We start from the raw sequence: 12136 nt of genomic DNA, 5'->3' as shown, positions 1-12136 counted from the left end.
AAAGTATAAAGTGCAAAGAGCAGCTCTAAGTTAGACTGGGGAGTAATAGTTACCTTTAAGTGGTAGTAAGAAGGAGAAATGTGGTCTGGCCAGATGAAATATAGGAGAAGAGCAAGCACATAGTTGGAAAAACACATGCTAAGCTCTGAGGCAGGAGAGTTTTGTTTTGTTTTGTTTTCAGAAGACAGGGCCTCACTCCGCTGCCCAGGCTGGAGTGCAATAATGCAGTCACAGCTCACTGCAGCCATGACCTCCTGGGCTCAAGCAATCCTCCCACCTTAGCCCCCTGAGTAGCTGGGACTAGAGGTGTGCACCACCACACCTGGCTAATTTTTTTTATTTTTTGTAGAGATGGTGTCTCACTACATTGCCCAGACTGGTCTCAAACACGGGCTTAAGGGATCCTCCCACCTTGGTCTCCCAAAGTGCAGGGATTACAGGTATGAAACACTGTGCCTGGCCTGAGTTTAGCATTTCCTAGGAACTGAATGAAGGCCACAAGTTGAATCACAGAGTCCAAGAGAGAGTCATGTGGCTGGGACACAGGCAAAGGCCAGGTCTCGTGGAGCCTCAAAGCTACATTAAGGATTTAGAATAGGATCCAAGAAGTGCAATGAGAAGCCATTAAAGAATTTTTTTCAGTTTCATTATTTTTGACAATAATATTTATTTTTGGAGTACAATGTGATATCCATGTATAGATTGTAGAATCATTAATTAGGCTAATTAACATATCCATCATCTCACATACTAATGGTTTATTTGTGATAAGAACATTTAAAATCTACACTTTTAGGCCGGGCGCAGTGACTCACACCTATAATCCCAGCACTTTGGGAGGGCAAGACAGGAGAATCACTTGAGGTCAGGAGTTCACCTAAAGTAATATGATAAACCTTGTCTGTACTAAAAATACAAAAATTAGCTGGATGTAGTGGTGCAGACCTGTAATCCCAGCTACTCAGGAGGCTGAGGCACAAGAAACGCTTGAGCCCAAAAGGCAGAGGTTGCAGTGAGCCTTGATTTTGCCACTGCACTCCAGCCTGGACAACAGAGCAAGACCCTGTCTGAAAAAATATAAATAAAATCTACACTTTTAGCAATTTGAAATATACATCATTATTAACTATAGTCACCATGCTATGCAATCGATCACAACAATTCCTTCTGCTTAGTGGGAACCCTTTGATTATTTCCCCCTTTCAATTTAAACAAGGGAGTGATGAGATCCCATTTACATTTTCAAAAGATTGTGCTGACAGCTGTATGGAGATGGATTGGATGAGGGCAGAAATGAAACCAAGGAGGTCAGATAGTCCAATTTTGCAGAAATGCAGAAGAGAACAGGCGACAGTTAGAACTGAGGTCATAGCCAGAGCGAATGGGGGTGGATCTGTTTGCAGATAGGATCAATGGAACTTGGTACTGGATTGGATTTGGGAGGAGAAGGGGGCTTTAAGAGTGAGTGCAGGTGGTTGGCCTGAGCAGCCACAAATGTGGAGGCACCTGTGCTGAGGAAGACGAAGCATGAAGCAGAGAGTTATCCTAGAAATAAGAGAGGTCGGTTTGAGACATGTGAGGTTTGAGGTCCCTTTGAAACACCCAATAAAGCAGTTAGATGTCTGAGTATGACGCTCCAGTGAGGGACCTGTGTGAAAATAGAAATCGAGGAATCATTAGAATATCTGTGTCAAGTATGCCATCGGAGTGGTGCAGTCACTTGATCACTAGACATTTCCACCCTTCACTCACATTAGGTTTTGTTTATCATCAAGTAAGAGAGCTGAAGGTGCAGGCTCAAAGTGTCCTGTGGATGGTTCCCTCCCTGAGCTGCAGGTGGGCATTTATATATGTCATGGGTCTCTTCTCATGAAGGTTTGTTCGCATGAATATCAGAAAAGGGCTTGAGAGGGACAAGCTGTGCTGAGAAAGACTACGAAACAGCATTGCAGGGCCAGGTGGTGCCCTACACTGGCTCCCATTTCCAGCATTACTTCTGTCAACAGTGGAATAAACTATCACAGAGTGGCACACCATGAGCTTGGGAGTCGAAGAACCTGAGTTGACTTCCCAGCTCTGTCCCTCACTCCCTGTGTAACCTTAGGCAAATGACAGATCTCTCTGAAAGTAAGTTTTCTTTTAAGTAAAATGAGAGCACATATACCTAGCTCAGAGAGTTGCTATCAGGATTCAAAGGGATATTTTTTGCAAATTATTAGCACAGATCTCAATAAACAGTATATAGTAAATGGTTCTACTTCTAAGAACATGTTCTTTGTGGAGATTAATGTAAGGATGAAGAATGTGTTTTATAAGGCTATTCTAATAAATCAAACCTGAAATTTTGTGAAAATCCTCAAGCCAGCAAGATAAGAGAGGGGATCGTTTAGGGTATATAGCTTTATCACTTCCATTAAATTGCTTCAGACACAGGCTAGATTTTTTGTCAACCAGAATCACAGTCAAAGGTGTACCAATATCTAAAGACAGTTTTCAGCTTTTGTGAACAAGTTTAGTGGGTGGTATATATAAGCTTCTATATAGAGATATGCATTTGGATCTTTTTAATAATTTCCTTTGATCAGACTGAATAGCCAGTTGGAGAATCATTTCTAATGTTTTAGAAAATTTCTTTCTGTGTACATAAAGAGGACGTTTTATAGGATAGAGAGGATTTTTAGTTTTTTCTGGGACTAGAAGTATCCCCACCTCTACTACCTCCAAACTGTCTAGTCTATCCCCTTGCTCTATACCTTTGCATTAATTATTAATAGTTCCTTATTTTTTAATAATTTTTATTTCCATAAGCTTTTGGAGAACAGCTGGTATTTGGTTACATGAGTAAGTTTTTTAGTAGTTGTGAGATTTTAGTCCAACCATCACCCGATCAGTGTACACTGAACCCTCACGCCTCTCCTACCCTTCCCCCCAAGTTCCCAAAGTCTATTGTGTCATTCTTACGCATTTGCATCCTCAAAGCTTAGCTCCCACTTATGAGTGAGAACATACAATGTTTGGTTTTCCATTCCTGAGTTACTTCACTTAGAATAATAGTCTCCAGTTCCATCTTGCTGCGAATGCCATTAATTCATTCCTTTTTATGGCTGAATAGTATTCCATCATATGTGTATATACCACAGTTTCTTTATCCCCCTTGTTGATTGATGGGGATTTGGGCTGGTTCCATATTTTTGCAATTGCGAATTACACTGCTCTAAGCATGCATGTGCAAGTATCTTTTTCATATAATGATTTCTTTTCCTCTGGGTAGATACTCAGTAGTGGAATTGCTGGATCAAATGGTAGATCTACTTTTAGTTCTTTAAGGAATCTCCGCACTGTTTTCCGTAGTGGTATTTTTAAATGTTCTACTGAGAAATATTTATAGTTATTATCCAAGTCAGTATTTTTACTAAGTACCTGCTGGGTGCCAAGCACTCTCTGGACTCAAATGAACAAAGCAAGGTAGACTTCTGTTATTTCTGGACTCTGCAAATGTGATTTAACTGGAGAACAATACAAGGATAGCTATGATTTAATTCTCATTTGAGCCATATATAATTAAGTGCTCTGGAATACCTCTGACCAGTAGAACTTCTGAAATGATGGAAAGGTTCCAGTTCTGCACTGTTCAGCAAAGCAGCCACTAATGACATGTGGCTATTGAGCACTTGAGTTGCAGTCAGTGTGACTAGGAACTGACTTTATACTTTATTTTAATTTGAATAACCACAGGTGGCTTCCAGCTGCCATACTGAACAGCATAGCATCAGTAATTCTGAGGAGGGATGGTGTGGACTCCAACAATCCAGGAAGGAAGAAACCTGAGCTTAGAAATAAGGAGGAAACTGGAAGAAAACTCCGTTTAGGGTAGTAGCATGAGCAAAGGCTGGGAGGAAGGAAAAGGTATATGGTTTATGAAAATTATGGAGGAAAGGGAATTAAGGGAAACAAGATGAGAGAGGCTTTCTGAAAATAGGAAGAAAGTTCTAGAATCTAGACCATTCCTCTACTTTACATGTTTGTTGTATTTTACTAGCACCAAACCTCTCATTGTTTGGAATAGTGGTTGCATAGTGTTTAACTTTTTTATGCCTTTTATCAATAATTGTTTTCCACAGAGTCATCATTTGCAATGTACAAGTTGTTTGTTGAAATTTTTAATATCAGCCAGATGGGAATCTAAAGAGAATTCAAAGAAGCCATTACTTAGCAGAGGTTAAAGGAACTCAAAAGGGCTATTAAGTCGCCCAGGAACAAGCAAGGCAGAAGCCTAAGTGGCAAAAGTGTGGGAGTGTGTTAAAGAGCTCTGCGAAGAGCTGGAGCCTTGGAGGAGGGGTCAGATGCCTGCAGGGAGGAAGGAAACATTTCAGGGCAGGGCAGCCAATGCCAAAATTGTCAGGGGCAAGCAGGGTGGGGAGAGGAAAGAATAGCCTCACCTCTCACCTCCTGCCTCCCACTGATACCACTCACTGGCTAGCTAAATGCATCCAGAAGCTAGAGGGCAAGGGATGGCAGGCTGCATAGTCCACAGAGCCCAGCACTTCATTGGAACAGAGCTGGACTGAAGAGACAAGAATGGATAGCAAGGGAGGGGCGGGGAAGGGAAATGGAAATAAACAACACTGTTATTTTCCCCCCTTAATGTTTAAAAAAATAATAATGTCTTACTTTCAGCTGCTATAACAAATCTGCCATTTTCTGGGTAACTTAAACCACAGAAATCTATTTCTCATGGTTCCAGAGGCTGGAAAGTCCAAGATCAAGTTGCCTGCAGATCTGGTGCTTGGTGAGGCCCTTCTTCCTCATTTGTAGACAGTTGCCTCACATGGAGGAGAGCAGGAAAGGAATTCCTCTTCTGTCTCTTCTTACAAGGGTGCTAATCTCATTCTAAAGACTCCACCCTTGTGACCTTATTACCTCCCTAAAGCCCTGTTTCCAAATACCATCACTTTGGGAATTAAGGCTTCAACATATAAATTTTTCTCTTGGTGGGGCACAAACATTAAGTTCATGGCAAATACTAAAAGGAAAACCAGTTTAATATCTAGTATGTTGGTTAAATTATGACAAAACCATATAATGGTATGAGATGTAGCATTGAAATTACATGTAATAACAAGAGAACATGCTAAACAGATATTAAGTTAAAAGAATATGAAAACATCACATACAAAAAGATCAAAATATTGTATTTAGTAGTGTATATACGATAAAATATAAATGTATATTATTTTCACACAAAAAAACTGAAAAGATACAGCAATATTTTAACAGTGATGTTATCTGGATGGTGGTTTAAGGTGATTTTTCTTTTCTTTGTATTCTCTCAGGTTTTCCAAATTTTCTAAAGCAACATAATTATTTTTATGATCTGGAACAATGTTTCTTTTGTTTTTTGATATACCTGTAGGGCTATATTGAGTAGAGAGAGGTATATGGCCAAGTTCCTTTTTATCAGTCATTTGCTGGCTCTAAGGTTAGCGTAGGTCTTTGCATGTACCCCTTTCTACAGTGACCAGGCACCTTAGCTGCATTTCTTAGTGCATTAAAAATGAGACAAGTCAATAAAATGCTCTTCTTTAAAAATATTCCTTTGAGAAACCCTGAGGTACTGGAGAGTGGCCTGATTTCCTATTGATCTTTTTATTGCCTCAATTATTTTCTCAAACACGGTTAGTTAATTCAGATCCCCACCAACCACTTTTCCCCATTGTCTATTACATTTGGTCTCTGTTAAATATGAATCTTTGGTGACACTTCCATTACTAAATTGACAGTTGCATAATGCTTTATTGGCATCTGTAAGAATGGTACATATTTCTTAGGAACTATGAGACGGTAGGCTTTTGTTTATTTTTCTGAACCACCTAAGCATAGCCGGTTGTGTGTGCTCTTGTAATTTTAATCTTTAAAACAGCAATCCATCTGTTTCATGGTTTTATTCTTTCCTAATAGAAAGAATTTCCTCTTACTGTCTTACTGATCTACAACCATTTGACCATGATGGACTCTTGTAAATGGAATTATCTGAAGTGATTTGATGACTTCTCATATTACTTTTCATTTCAGTAAATCCACTCCCTCTTCCTGGCTTGCTTTTTAACCTCCAGCTGCTACCCAATTATTAGTTCTTGGATGACTGCTTCAACAGCATTACTGTAGTGCTTGCTTGTAGCAGATATTAATAATACTAAGCAGTTTGTAAATGTGCGCAGTGTTAAACACATATAAGGATTGTTGATAACTCTAATCATAGTTTTGCTCCTCATAAGTTAGGATTCTTGTGGTTGCAAGGAACAGAAATCAACTCAAGGTGGCTTCAGCAAAACAAAGGGCCAAATACATTGGTTGAATAATCCTAATACACATACAGAAGAAGTCTTCACCAGGGCTTCAAGACAAAGAGCCAGCAAGGATTCCAGAAGAATGAGAACTGTGAACTGGAAAACCAACAAGAATTCAGACAATCTGCTCTCATTTTCTCTTGTTTCTGCTTTTCTCTCAGCCTACTTCATTTTTTTTTTTTTTTTTTTTTTTTTTTTGAGACGGAGTCTCGCTCTGTCGCCCAGGCTGGAGTGCAGTGGCGCAATCTCGGCTCACTGCAAGCTCCGCCTCCCGGGTTCACGCCATTCTCCTGCCTCAGCCTCTCCGAGTAGCTGGGACTACAGGCGCCCGCCACCACGCCCGGCTAATTTTTTGTATTTTTTAGTAGAGACAGGGTTTCACTGTGATCTCGATCTCCTGACCTCGTGATCCGCCCGCCTGGGCCTCCCAAAGTGCTGGGATTACAAGCGTGAGCCACCGCGCCCAGCCATTTTTTTTTTGAGACGGAGTCTCGCTCTGTCGCCCAGGCTGGAGTGCAGTGGCGCAATCTCGGCTCACTGCAAGCTCCGCCTCCTGGGTTCACGCCATTCTCCTGCCTCAGCCTCTCCGAGTAGCTGGGACTACAGGTGCCCGCCACCACACCCGGCTAATTTTTTGTATTTTTAGTAGAGACAGGGTTTCACCGTGGTCTCGATCTCCTGACCTCGTGATCCGCCCGCTTCGGCCTCCCAAAGTGCTGGGATTACAAGCGTGAGCCACCGCGCCCGGCCAAAGCCTACTTCATTTTTTAGACACACTGCAGGTTGATTCACAGAATGGCAGAAGATGAGTTCCTACTTTTTTCAAGTTGACTGGCTGTGCCCAGATCCCTCAGAACTCTTTCAAGTTCTCTCTCAATTTCTCAACTTTCTGCTCCCAGAAAGGAACTTGGGCAAGTTCCTTTCTTTTCTTAGTCTCACTAGTGTATGTCAATCCTACATACACATATATAACCTGATAGCCTTGCTATCAGGTTAGGGTTGACATACACTAGTGAATGGTTGAACCATGACAGACCACAGCACAATGAGGTAAATGCTGTGATTGAGGCAGCTAGAGAGGAAGTTCTGCCACTCCCTACTATAGGACCTTCGGCAAGTTCCTTTCTTTTCCTAGCCTCACTTTCCAGTAAAATAAAAGGAGTATGTTCTGCTGCTTCCTATCCCAATTCCAAATTCCCTGGACAAGAACTCTAACTGACCCAGCTTTGATCTAATCAGCAACAACTGTAGGCAGAGTTGAGAGGTACGTCCCTCACTGCCTGCAGACATCCTTTGTCCCCTGTGATCATTTTGAGAGGATCAGACCATTTTACAAGGTGTCAATCATAATTAATGTGTAGTTGATGCCTTCACTGTACTTAATAAATTACAGAGATACAAATTTGCCAAAGTAAGCATTTTTTTGCATTAATATTTAGAAGAAGAACCATATAGCTCATAAGGATGTAGCCAGGGAAGAAGTAGATTTTGGCGACTCATGTCCCACGTGGTGAGAAAGAGTAGATTTTGCATTCTTCACTTAAGAGATTGTCATAGAGATATTTCAGGGAGATGATGGGATGTGATCAAAAGAACTGAAGTAAAATATCAACTAGGAATGACACTGAGAAAAGTAAAATAGAAAAGGATTAGCTTATAAGAGGCAGGCAGGTTTCCCATTGTGAATATGGCTGTTTGGGTACCACATTTATTAAGAATCTACTATGCTATGGTCTATACACCAAAGCACACATATTTTTTTCTTTTTTTTATTATTATACTTTAAGTTTTAGGGTACATGTGCACAATGTGCAGGTTTGTTACATATGTATCCATGTGCCATGTTGGTATGCTGCACCCATTAACTCGTCATTTAGCATTAGGTATATCTCCTAATGCTGTCCCTCCCCCCTCCCTCCACCCCACAACAGTCCCCAGAGTGTGATGTTCCCCTTCCTGTGTCCATGAAAGCACACATATTTTATGAAGCTTGAATCCTGGACATCAGAATGTCTGTTTTGAAGCAACCAAAATACGGTTAGCCTTTCTGTGTGGGCCTTATTGCATTATATCCCCAAATAAAGATATATAGGTAGTCATTCACTTAATAGACATTTGTCCAACACTGCTAAGCCTCAGGAAAATCCTAGGCACTGTGATTATCAAACAGACCTTTAAATGAGTATTAGTATTAATTAAGCTCTGTGGCAGGCACTTAGGTCAGCACTTCACATTCTTTTAACTCATTCTCAAAATACACACCAGGAAGTAGGTTCTTCTGTAATTTCCATTTTATAGAGAAGAAACAAGGCACCAAAACACAAGAATGATGAGGGCTGGAGCTTGACCTCAGGTCTACCTGACTATAAAACCCTTGGTTGTATTGATTTAGTTAACATTGCTATCAAGTTAGGATTGACATACACTAGTGAATGGTTAAATCATGACAAACCACAGCATGATGAGGTAAATGCTGTGATTGAAGCAGCTAGAAGAGGAAGTTCTGCCACTCCCTACTATGGGACCTTGGTCAAGTTCCTTTCTTTTCTTAGCCTCACTGACCTGTAAACTAAAACGAGTAAAGGACTGATCTTACAGGTAACTGTGTGGAGTAAGAGAGCTGGTAATAGGTGAAGGGCTCTCACAATGGTAGCTTTTGTTTTTGAGCCAGAGTCTCACTCCGTTGCTCAGGCTGAGTAACAGCTCACTTGCAGCCTTGACCTCCTGGGCTCAAGCAATCCTCCTACCCCAGCCCCTTGAGAAGCTGGGACTACAGGCATGCACCACCACGCCTGGCTAGCTTTTCAATTTTTTGTAGAGATGAGATCTCACTATGTTGCCCAAGCTGGCCTCAAACTCCTGGGCCCAAGCAATCCTCCCAGCTTAGCTTCCCAAGGTACTGGGATTACAGGTGTGAGACACAGTGCCCAGCAGGTGGCTCTTGTTATTATCCACAAAGTGCTCTGTACTGTGAAAACAGGTACTGCCTGAGTCTCTGAGGACTCGGAGGAAACAAGCTTTGATGCATATGATGTTGCTAGGTAAAGAGACAAAGGTTGGACATTCAATGTAGAAGGATCTATAAACAAAGGCTCTTCATTTATTCAGTGCACATTTATTGAGCATATACTATGTGCCAAGCACTGAGCTCAGTGTGTTAGTTAGGGGTAGATAAACACAGCACCATGGAAGTGTGTAGAATGTTCTAGAGCCTGACTTTAAACAATAGAAGAACCCGAGGAAAGTTGCCACCAGGAAATATCTGTGAGAACAGTTATGGACATGACAAACCTAAGATTGTCTCAAGGAGACAGCAAACCAATTTCCTCACCAAGCCCTTTCAAAGTTCTGTATTCAGCAACTGTTTTATCACACCTTGTGCACTGAGGGGTTCCCCCTCCATACTTTTTACATCCACCTGTGTCTACACACTACAAAATAAATCACTGTCCTTCATTTTCCAGGATGACACAGCCGACTTTTCATATATCTCGATGAAGGATTATTCAGTTATACAGAACATTCTTCAACTGGAGATAGCTTGAGAAGGGGTAAAAAAAAGTGTTAAGGCATATTAAAAATTGGCTTATTCTAGTGGCAGTTCGTCATTTTTCAATTTGGTATCTTTCCCTGTTCTTTTTTCTACCATGAAGATCTGTATGACTCTTGATTCAGAGGGGATTTTCTTGTGAGGTACCTTTCTCCAAGCATATGGATAAAATCGCCAGGTTTAATTGAAGGCTGTTTAGAGTCTTGCTCTATTTACAGTCAAAAGCAGATCACTTCTGCCCTTGGCCTCGGTCCTAGACTCCCAGGAAATTAATGGTGCCTCTTGGCCTGTGACAGTCTGTGTTTACTTCCTGGAATTGGCTTCTGGCTTTGATTGGCCTTGAGTGTCAGGGCTTCCTTGGCCCAGGTGGGCCAACTCCACCTGGGACTGTTCTGGTTCCCTCAGGCTACCCTTGTCTGACCAGCTCATCCTATAGTCTCTGAAGCCACAAGATTGTTGTCTGTGCCTTCCTGTGATTCATAGCACGGAGCAAAGGATCAAAACAGCTTGAGCTGGAAATAACTTCATTTACTTTTTTAAAAAAGTAATAAGTGGGCCGGGTGCGGTGGCTCACACCTGTAATCCCAGCACTTTGGGAGGCCGAGGTGGGCAAATCATGATGTCAGGAGATCGAGACCATCCTGGTGAACACGGTGAAACCCCGTCTCTAATAAAAATACAAAAAAATCAGCCAAGCGTGGTGGCCGGCGCCTGTAGTTCCAGCTACTATGCAGGCTGAGGCAGGAGAATGGCATGAACCCCGGGGGGCGAAGCTTGCAGTGAGCAGACATCGCACCACTGCACTCCAGCCTGGGCGACAGAGCAAGACTCCATCTCAAAAAAAAAAAAAGTAATAAACGGTCAGGAGCAGTGGCTCACGCCCATAACCCCAGCACTTTGGAAGGCTGAGGCAGATGGATCACTTGAGGCCAGGAGTTCGAGACCAGCCTGGGCAACATGGCAAAACCCCATCTCTACAAAAATTTAGCCAGGCATGGTGGCACGTACCTGTAGTGCCAGCTACTTGGGAGGCTGAGGTGGGAGGATCACTTGATATTGGGAGGCAGAGGCTGCAGTGAGCCGAGATGGCACCGTTGCACTCCAGCCTAGGCAACAGATCGAGACCTTGTCTCAAAAAATATAAAAAATAAAAAGGAGTAATAAACACATTTGTAGCAGTTGGTGTGTACTAAGCACTGTTCTTGTTTTACAGGTAAGGAAACTGAGACACACTAAGGTCAAGCAGCTTGCTATACAGCTGATCACTGGCACAGCTGGGAAACTAGCCCCAGCAGTCAGATTCAGTGCGTGCACTGTTAACCCCCGACTGTGCCACTTTGCCATGCTTAGAGGTAGCCTAGTTCAACCTCTTATTAGATGAGTTATTCTATAAAAACGCTCTTAACACACAGTAAGAGCTATGTAAGAGCTAGTTATTATTACTAGTGTGTTTGATGATGGTGAAAACTGAAGCCAGACAAGTGATGGAAGCTCATCTATTTAGTCCGGGATCTCACAAATTGTATTCTGTAGAACATTTGTATCAACAGGATGTTATAAGTGTTCTTTTTAAAAAATATTATAGTCAAATAGGTTTGGAAAATATACATTTAAAAAACAGCCTTTTATAGTGTAGTACTTCTCAAACCCTTTAATATGCTAATATGCATTATTAATCTTCAAAAAGCTGTAGTATCCAGACTTTTCCCACCTTTCCCCACATTTTACACATATTTGAGTCCATTGTGGAGAAAGAAGTTAACATAGCAGGCCTTAGATTGTTTTCCTTAGAAGGTTCTGATTGCAAGGTTGGTCCCTGCTGGTGTCTAGAAAACTTGGGTTTTGGGAGGGTTCCCACACTCCCTGACCAGAATGGTTCACTGTGCCTGAACTATTTGTATAAACGGTGTCATTTATGCTGAACACCTGCTTTCCTTCTGGGAGCCTAGAATTTTGGCACATGCTAGGAAGGATCCCCAGTAAAAACCTTGGACATTGAGACTGGGCCCAGTGGCTCATGCCTGTAATTCCAGCACGTTGGTAGGCCAAGGCAAGAAGATCACTTGAGCCCAGGAGTTCAAGACCAGCCTGAGCTACACAGTGAGACCCTGTCTCTACAAAGTAGTTTTAGAAAATTAACAAGGCATGGTGGCGTGTGCCTGTACTCCCAGCTATTCAAGGTGGGCCATGGGGGTAAAGGGGTACTAAGGCAGGAGGAATCCCATGAGCCCGGGAATTC

At 42.0% G+C, this 12136-nt stretch overlaps 1 protein-coding gene across 3 annotated transcripts in view; it reads left to right on the top strand.

Annotated features, from left to right (window-relative positions):
* Positions 1 to 12136, top strand: part of SAMD12 (sterile alpha motif domain containing 12) — a 508474-nt gene that overhangs the window by 270226 nt on the left and 226112 nt on the right. The window lies entirely within an intron of this gene.

This window comes from Symphalangus syndactylus, chromosome 7 (assembly GCF_028878055.3).
Source record: "Symphalangus syndactylus isolate Jambi chromosome 7, NHGRI_mSymSyn1-v2.1_pri, whole genome shotgun sequence".
NCBI classification, from domain to species: Eukaryota; Metazoa; Chordata; class Mammalia; order Primates; family Hylobatidae; genus Symphalangus; species Symphalangus syndactylus.
Note: the sequence above shows the minus strand (reverse complement) of the source record. Positions and strands in the feature narration are given on the sequence as shown.